The sequence below is a fragment of the Microtus ochrogaster genome, chromosome 2, assembly GCF_000317375.1.
Source record: "Microtus ochrogaster isolate Prairie Vole_2 chromosome 2, MicOch1.0, whole genome shotgun sequence".
Lineage (NCBI taxonomy): Eukaryota > Metazoa > Chordata > Mammalia > Rodentia > Cricetidae > Microtus > Microtus ochrogaster.
This window is the reverse complement of record NC_022010.1, coordinates 19418243-19428071: the sequence shown is the minus strand read 5'-3', so window position 1 is coordinate 19428071 and position 9829 is coordinate 19418243.

The following is a 9829-nucleotide window of genomic DNA, read 5'->3' as shown; positions in this document are numbered from 1 at the left end:
TCTCTCTCTCTCTCTCTCTCACACACACACACACACACACACACACACACACACACACAAATCTTTCTGTATCATGGCTGTGGCTGCCACAGTCATGGGGCCAAGGAGTTCAAATGGGCTATGACGCTTAGGTTTCTGTACTCACTGTTCAGGCTGGTGACTGTGTTACCTACTTGCCTTATTGCCGCAGCAAGACACCAGACAGAAACAAAGAAGGAAGGAAGGGCTTATTTTGACTTACAGTTCACGGTGCTGTGGTCCAGCATGGCATAACCATGCGAACAGGAAGTCCTGGTCACATTACATTCATATGCAGTAAGCAGGAAGTGATGAAGGTTGATACTCAGCTCACTTCCTCCTTTTTATTCATCCCAGGACATCCATGCATGGATTGGTAGCACCCACAGTTGAGGAGGATCTTCCCTACCCAAATGAACCTAATCTAGACAATTCTTCACAGGCATTCCCTAGATAATCCCCCACAGGTGTGCTAGAAGGCTTGTCCCTAGGCAATCCTAGATCCCATTGACAATCAATATTGGCCCCTTATAATTACGGAATGGCCATGGGTCATGAATTCACACCAGGACTTAGCACTCATCAGCCCAGCATCCTCCACCTTTGGTGACAAGTAACCCTTGCTCTCTTAGAATACATTCTTAGTTCCTCCCAACCATGTGGTTCTGGAGAGGTATTACGCTTCTGTGGGACCCCACACCACAGGTCTGCAAACACAGACCTTTATGAAATCATTGACCTAGCACTGTGTGGGCAGTGTCTGGGAAGAGGGGAGTCAGAATAACTTAGAGAGGAACTTACACAGGCCATAGAAATCCCCACTGGTCCCAGTAGCAATTTTCTTGTTTCTTTTCCTCATAAGTGCTAGTTCTTTGTGTGGTTCCTCACAGGACAAGGCATTTCTCAAACCAATAAGTAAGTGAGTACAGGGGCTGTCAAAGCTCAATAATGCTGTTGGTTGACTAGATGAAAAGACATGGAAGAGCTCACAGAAGCCTTATCTGTCACCTATCCATCAGCCATCCTCCCACCTGTCTGTTCATCCATTTATCCAGCCACCCACTTACCTACTTAAACTCCTACCCATCTCTCCATCCATCTATCCAACCATCCAGCCACCCAGTCACCTATTTATCCATCCATCCATCCATCCATCCATCCATCCATCCATCCATCCATCCATCATCCATCTATGCATCCATCCGCCAACCCACATATCCATCAACCCACCCAACCATCCATCCATTCATCTGTCCATCTGTCCACCTACCAACCCATCCATCCATCTATCCATCCATCCATCCACCCATCCATCCATCCATCCATCTGCCCACCCACACATCCATCCACCCACCCAACCATTCGTCTGTCCATCCGTCCATTCATCTGTCCATCTGTCCACCCACCAACCCATCCAGCCATCCATCCATCCATCCAGCCAGCCAGCCAGCCAGCCAGCCAGCCAGCCATCATGCATCCATCTGCCCACTCACCCACCGATCCATCCATCCATTCATCCCTCCTATCCATTGTACTACAGCAAAAACCACTACTCTTTCATCCTCTTTCACTCACTCTTTGTAGTCTCTTTCTCAAAACATCTTAAGCTGATCTTTGTTGTGATAAAACATGGAGGGTCTCAGAAAGCAGAGCCTCTATTTTCATGGACCTTTACAAAGCCAGCAGCTGCCTATCTGTGTCTAAGACATACAATGAAAGCTTTTAAAATGAGAGAATGAATGAATAGGTGAATGTATAAGTGGGTAAACAGATTGGTGTAGGGGTGGGTGGATGAGCGCATGGCTAGAATAAAGATGGATGGAGGGATGATGGATGAGTAGATATGTATAAAGGTAGACTGGATGGGTGGATGAGTGCTGGGATGTTGATGGGTGGTGGACTGATGGATGGATGGGTGGATTGGAGGAGGGACAGACAGATGATGGATGAGTGATAGGTAGATACATGAAGGTATATTGGATAGATGGGTAAGTGATGGATAGATGTATATATGGATCAGTGGATGTGTAAATGGACAGATGGTTGAGTGGGTGGGTGGATGATGTATGGATGGATGTATGGGTAGGTGATGGAAGGATAAACAGGTGAATGGGAGATAAATGGAGGATGGGTACACGACAGGTAGATATATAGATAAATATATGTTTGTTAAGTATGGGTGTGGGATAATTGAATAGAGGGGCAGATGGATGAGTGATGAATGCATCCATGGATGAATGGATGGATAAGTATATGGATGATAGATATATGGATAGATGTTGGTGACTTCATTTGCATTGTCTGGAAGTCAGGTACTTCTCCAAAAGAAATCGGACTGGGGTACAGACGTCATAAAGGCCATGTCTAACCTTATCAGTGGCCTTTATTTGTAGTTGGACCTCCACACACAATCAACTTGACATCAGTGGCTCCTCCTTTGATCAAGCTAGATCAAGCATCTAGCATTCCACTGGGCATCCCACCAGGCAATCACACAGGTGCTTCTGAGCACTCCCTGAGCAGAAGTCAGCTGCTCCAGACAGGTGGGGAGTGAAGGAAGCCCTGAGTGAGTGCATAAAGAGTGATGGAGTTCTGAGGGAGTGTGTTTTGTTAACATGGACACAGCCATGTCAAAGAACCAATGCCTCCGTCAATCCCATGGGAATGGCTGAGGTTCAGAGGGACATCAAAGCCTTCCTTTGGTCAGAGTGTGAATGGTGGCAGTGTGCACAAGTGTGAGTGTTTACAAAGGAGTGTTGCAGAGGATCTGGGCTTGGTCCCACTGTCTCACAGCCACTTGTAACTGCCTTTCCAGTGGATCTGATACCCTCTTCTGGCCTTTTTGGCACCTGCAGGTATGTGGAGTACATACAGACAAGCAGGCATACACACACACACACACACACACACACACATAAATAAATAAATAAATAAATAAATAAATAAATAAATAAATAAATAAAAGTTTAAAAAGCCACAGGAACACAGGGTGGTGATGGATCCAGTCAAGTGTACTTTGTGTGATGGCTAACCTTGGTGCCAACTTGACCAGGCTGGGATCAACTAAAAAGGAAGCTACTGGGCACAAGCTGCGAAGGTTTTTTTCCAGTAGATTATTTGAAGTAGAGAGACCCACTTTAACCGTGGGTGGCACCTTCTGATGGCAGCCCAGAGGAAAGGACAGGGAAGAGGGAAACTTTGCTCTTTTGCTTTTTGGTTTTTTTTAAAAAAATATTTATTTATTATGTATACAATATTCTGTCTGTGTGTATGCCTGCAGGCCAGAGGAGGGCACTAGACCCCATTACAGATGGTTGTGAGCCACCATGTGGTTGCTGGGAATTGAACTCCGGACCTTTGGAAGAGCATGCAATGCTCTTAACCTCTGAGCCATCTCTCCAGCCCTGTTTTTTGGGTTTTTTTTTTTTTTTTTTTTTGCCTGCTTTCATTCACTCTCGCTGGCAGCCTCATCTATCCTGTTGCTGCTGCTTTCCTTTACTGATGTTCGAACCAACTTACTGGGATTCTGATGTAGGCCTAGAGGACAATAACTTTCCAGAAATCCCCCGGGCCTACAGAACTAGATGGAGACTGCAGAGGCTTCCAGCCTTGCGAACTAAATGATTACTAGGTTCTCAGCCTCTCTAGTGAGAGACAGCCATTGTTGGAGTACCCAGACTGTATCCTGGACGCTAAGCTAATAAATGTCTCTTTAATATACATTCATTTTATCTGTTCTCTTCCCCTAGAGAACCCTAAAACACTTGGGGTCCAGCCTACACTGTCCAGGCTCTGGTGGCAGGCCCTCTCCTCCAGCCCCACCTGCTGGCCTTTGGTGGGAAATGCAGCCACTTTCGGTTCATTTGCCACATGCTGCCCATCTGGGCTCCACCCACTTCGGCGTGACCGTCCTTTTGTCTGAGTTCTCTGGTTGCCTCTCAGCCGGTGATTCGCCAATTCTGCTGCATATTGGGTTCACCTGGGAGCCTAACGGAGTCCCCACCACAAGCCAATTAGCTGAGAATTTCTGGCAGAGGGAAGCAGGCATCCGTTCCAGGTCCCTGGGAGGCTCTGGTGTGCAGCAGGTGTGAGAGCCAAATGCTCGCAGCAGCATGCCTTGGGCGTAATGAGCACAGCTTCTGGGGAAGGGAGGGCTTGTTAAAATGCAGGCTGAGATTGGGAGGCAGGTGACACGGATGTGCAGGTTTCCGATTTGGGAGACGCAGAAGCCTGAGAGAGGGAGGGATGTGACGTTCATTTGGGGGATGATTTCAAAGGGTGGGGAGACTCGGGGTTAATACGCAAGAATTCCACAGGAGAGCATTTGCCCAGCATGCTCAAGGGCCTGGCTCCAATCCCCAGGATCATAAAAACGTTTTTAAAAAAAAAGGAAGAAGAAGAAGAAGAAAAGGAAGGAAGGAAAGAAAAAAAAAGAAAAAGTTAAGAGCAAAGAAAAGCAAGAAACCCACTACTGAAACCCAGCACTTGCTCACTGCAAGTCTGCTCTGCCAGGAGAGGTGGAAGGGATGGATGCCTGGCAGCTGCCAAGGTAGGGCAGAGGGCACATGGGTAGTTATCACCAACCTACACAGGAGGCACCTAGCACTGTGACCCAGGGCAGAGACAGAGGAACCGCCATGCCCACAGCTTCCTACTCTCTCCAGGCCAAAAGGACAGGGACACCTTAGGACTCTCCAGTGTCTTAGGATGCCAGCAGGTTAGGGGAGACAGCTGTGGGGAGCAGATGTGGCTGTCCACCAGTCCCAGGCTCTTTTTAGACACCGGATGGGCTGAGAACCATGGAGGCCGACTCCTACTCAGAAGATCTCAGTCTGGAGACAGACCCACCCCCCCAGCAGCAATCGGAGCGATATGAATGCAGAAATCCAGGAGCTATCACCTCACCACGCGATGGAGATGTGACTGGCTTCTGTTGACCTTGGAATCACCAGACCCACTTCTGTTAAAAAGACAGGCAGGTAACTTAGAAAGAGGAACTCCGCATGCCACCCAGGAGCACCGCGTTCATCTCTCAGTTGGACCACTCTGTCCATAGATGGGACCTGTCAATCTCTGGTCCTTAGTTTCCCCAGCAGCCATCCTGGGAAAGCTCTAACTTTCTGTTCTTGGTGATTAGGATTAAGAAAAATGGGATGGGAATTTATATTAGGAGTGTTTGTGGGAGGGCCTCCTGGGGAGGTGATATTCGAGCAGAGACCTGGATAGACCAGGAGTGAATTGATGAATAGATGAATGGATGTATAAATGATGGATTGGTGGAGAGGTGGCTGGATGGATAGCCGATTGATGGGTGATGAGTGGTAACCAATGGGTTAGATGGGTAGGTGGCTGGATGGATAGCGGATTGATGGTAATGAGTGGTAAGTGATGGGTAGATGGATAGAGGTGTGGATGGATGGTGAGTGGCAGATAGTGATGGATGGTAAGTGGCTGGATAGATGACCCAGAGGACCAGCAACTCTGGATGGAAGAGGTCTGGAAATTTAGTATTTAGCCTCTTGTTTTTTGTTTTCTTGTAGACATTTCTTGCCTTCTATATTCCTGCACAGGGCCTGGACAGCTCCTGAACTCAGAGATCTCTAGGCTGTCCCCGTTATTGCTATCTGTCCTGGGAGGAGATCTTGGACAATGTCCCACTTCCAGGTTCTTGTTGGACACTACTCACACAGCTTCCCTGGGCAGACAGAAAAACAGACACATGGAGGCAAGAACTTACCCAAGGCTCAGAGGGCTGTTGTGGCGGGGACCAGGAGAGCAGACCTGTCTACCTGCTCAATACTTTCTTTATCAAAGAACCAACCATGTGCAGGCTGGGTTTTATGCCCAAAACTGCATAGGGAACATCTCCCAGGTCACACCGTGCCATTCTGTGTCTTCGGGGAAGCCTAGTCCTTCGTTGGGGGTAGGGGAATCTTGAGGAGGCAGAGGCTGTTCTCATGGCTGTGTTGGGCTTAGGGGGCAGGCAAGGGGAAGGCTTTGAAGGACCTGGACCTGGACCTGGCTCTGACCCTGAGACTTGGGATCTCAGGTTCTGCACTCAGGAAAGGGGAAGATGATGAGGGCAAAGTGCAGGAAATCCAGGCATGGCAACTTCCATGAAGCACATCTGTGTCACAGATGCCACAGACTTCTCTAATGCTATCTTCATTCCTCTGGGACAGACTTCCCTCAGAGAGCCAACGTCTCTGAGCATCGTGCTCCCGCATGTCCCTTTTACACTACCTGACATGCGAGGACAGAGACTGGCTCTGTCGTTCTTCATAGCCACCCTTTCTCTGGGACACAACTTTCAAGAAACACTATTTGATGGAAGGATGAATGGATGAAGAGATAGATAAATGAATGAGTGAGTGATGGATGGATGGATGAATGAATGAGTGAGTGATGGATGAATGACCAAGCCGGGCTTTGATAATGGAGCCATTCTTCTCGGCAGGACAAGCATGATTCTATGTTAACCCCTCCACTGGCCAGCAGCACCTGTGGGCTGTGCTTCTGAGTGGATCTATTGTCATCTCTGTCCTGGTCCTTGACATGGCCTCACCTACTGGGGACCAGACTCACATCGATGGGGCGCTTTGAAGACCGAAAGGACACAGCTGGCGTTCCCAACAGAAACCTGACATTTCCAGGACTTGTGTGTGTGCTTTCAAGGGGAGCCAATCAATGCACACTGCCTGGCCATGGTCCTATCCCCTCCCCCATCACCGTAGCAACCACTCCACTGTCAGGAATCCTCAGGTGGGGACTGGAGCATCACTTGTCTCCCTTATAGACGCCCATGGCTGTGTGCTCATCCATCTTCTCTCCGTAGCCCCAGCCCCCGATACAGGTTCTCGTGTCCCAGCAACTCACAGGAAAGAGAGTGCCCAGGCACCCTGCCCCCCCAGCACCCGACTTGATAAACCTCTCAGGGCCCCTCACCTGGTAGAAGACATACCCAGTGCATCGCTGCTTCACAGATCAGGGAAGCATTGTGCCCGAATCAGCCAGACCTATGTAACTTCCACATTCTGGACCGGGGACTCGGATAGTGCAGGAGTGACAGCTTACACCAAGTCTGCCCCCTACTCCAGGTGGGAGAACAGTGGCTGCCTCCATGGCTCAGGCCACAGCTGGGGAATTATCATGGTCACCGTCACCACCATCGTCACCACCACTATCACCATCACCACCATCACTACCACTATTGTCACCACAATTATCTTCATCACCATTACCATAGTCATCATCATGACAATTGCCACTGTCACCCCTCCCCCAGAAGCACTTATTCCATCACAAGCTCAATATGAACAAAATTTGTGTGTCGTCCCCCTTAGAGCCATGCCTGGCATCGTGCATGTGTTTTTATTGGATGCATGCAGGAGCTAATGAATGAATGCAAAGGGAACACTCAGTGGGCTTCTGCGATGATGCCAGCATCCCAGGGGACACACAGCTCACTGCTGGAGCCCAGATGCCACAGGGCCACAGGGAAAAGCTACCTTCCGACCACTCTCAATGCTCTTCTTGCCTGGCCTCCTCTCCTGGTACCCTTCCCATCTCATGGGGCTCCATGCAGACTAATTGATTAAATGCCCAGGTCCACTAAGTGATGGATTTAGCATCAATACACGCTGCCCTGGGGGCAGACCTGGGCAGGAAACTCTCTAAATAAAGACATCTAATGATGAGTGTGAGACCTGGGTACAGGGAGTCAGGGGAGGGAGCCACCGACCGCTCCATTAGCCATGACCAGAGTGGCTGAGCAGGAAGCCGGAGGCCTCAGCTGGGAAGCCGGAGGCCTCAGCTGCACTGGAGTCCGGGGGGGGGGGGCGTCAGGGTGGCAGGAGGTAAGCCTGGCTGGAGGGCTAGCTGAGCTGCTGGGCAGAGGCCGTAAGCTCCCATGAGTGGCCCTGGCTCCCCAGCCTTCCCGCTGGCCTGCCAGCATCTCAGGAGAGATCGGAGGGATCTTGGGGTAGCCACTGAGCAGGGCCTGATATAGATAGGAGGATTTGTATTTCATCATCTCCTGGGTCAATGTGGCTGGATAGGGACTTGCGGTCTGTACCGCATTCCCATGTCAAAGAAGTGGAAAGGCTCCCTGCTGCGGCTTGCTGTTGCTTTCGATGATTTGCCACTTGGAAATGTCACTCAGAATGTTTCTTCTAGATAATTTAGTTCTTAATTAACTTCTTGTATTTTCCATACTCCACCTGGAATGAAGCTGGATTCCAGGTATTTCTGTATCAACTAACCCAGTTCCTCCCTTCCTCCCCGTCCCTGCTAAGATGCCCAAGGCTTGGGAAGGTATTGGATGGAGAGAAAATGGCCGTCTGAAAATCTGGCCACTCTGCTCCTCAGCAGGGACTACACTGACCCCTCCCCAGCAGCTCACTGTTTTAGCACCACTCATGGTTTTAGCCCCTTTGTCCTTCGATGACAGGTGCAAGGGGGCAGAGAGGACAGAAACTAGCCTTAGGCCACCCACAGTGTCTCTATAGTCTCATTATTCCTGGCCTGCCTCTCCCTTACAGCAGCCCCTCCCCCAGGGGCCTCTCGCCCTCACCTTGCTGCTGGTCAGTTTGTCAGAAGACTCAGCTGTGACCTTGTTCGAAGAGACTTGCACTAACCCTATGGCTGTTGGTTCCCACAGCCTCTTGGCTCTTTCCTTGGGGTTGGCATGGGTGTTCAGACCCATTGCCCCAGGGAATGTCTCATTCCATGGAGAGTGGAGCCAGAGGCTTTGTTTTTCCCTTGTGGCATCGAGTTGGAGGACACATGAGAAGTCTTGATGGATTTGACTGCATCACCCAAATGAAATAAGGCTGCCCAGTTTGACAGTGGACAGAGCAGCCTAGGGAGGTCACACTTGAGTGACCCGGGGGAAATAAAAGAGGAGAGCCCCAGAATCAGAGGACCTTGACGCACCTAAATGGGGAACCCCAGATCAGATCCTCCACAGATCCCACATCACCCTCCCACCCTCTGACCACGCTCTGCCTCAGACCTGAATTGAGGACGGAGGAGAATGGGCTCTGATATCTGCTGGCGTGGGTCATTTCCGTGTGTCATCCTTTCCTGATTTGCTGTGGGAAAAGTGACGAGCTCTCTGCAGAGAACAAAGGAGAATGTGTGCCTACACAAGTGACAAGTGGCTGTATGCCAGCAGTGTCCATGTGTGCTCATTCTCCTTTCCACAGTTACTCTCCACACGCTCCCTCTGCTCTCTAACCTGGAGATGACTGGCACCACAGATGCCAGTCTCAGCCTCCAGTGTGCTTGCTCAACAGATGTCCCAGCAACCTGGTGGTATAGGGAACAAAGCTGGTGGCTTCCCCAGCCCCACCTAGAAAGACTTTCTCATGTCAGTGTGGAGTACTGCCCTCTCTGGATTCCACGATGCTCAGGCTTAGGGGTTGTCCTTTGGTCCCCAAATCTCTGATGGGTTCCTCGTGCCTCCCTACAGCCCTGTGAGCAATGTCCTCTTTATTTTTACTTCTTCTGATATCATATAATGCTTGCTGGTTTGGAATTGGCTATAGAAACCAGGCTTCAGGCTGGGGGCACACGCTATTGTGCCGGGTCAAATAATGTTCTTAAAACCTTTCCTGTAAGATTCTGGGCTTGATTCTGCACCCCACAAGGCCATGGTCTGTATCGTAAAATAACAAGGTGCTGATAGAGACCCTGAGTCCACTGGGTGTCCTCCAAGTGCTGGGGAATGGGTCTGAGTAGGAATCAATTGAGGGGACCCCCCCACCCCCGAGCGCAGGCATGGAGACAGGGCAGGAATCCTCTGGATGGT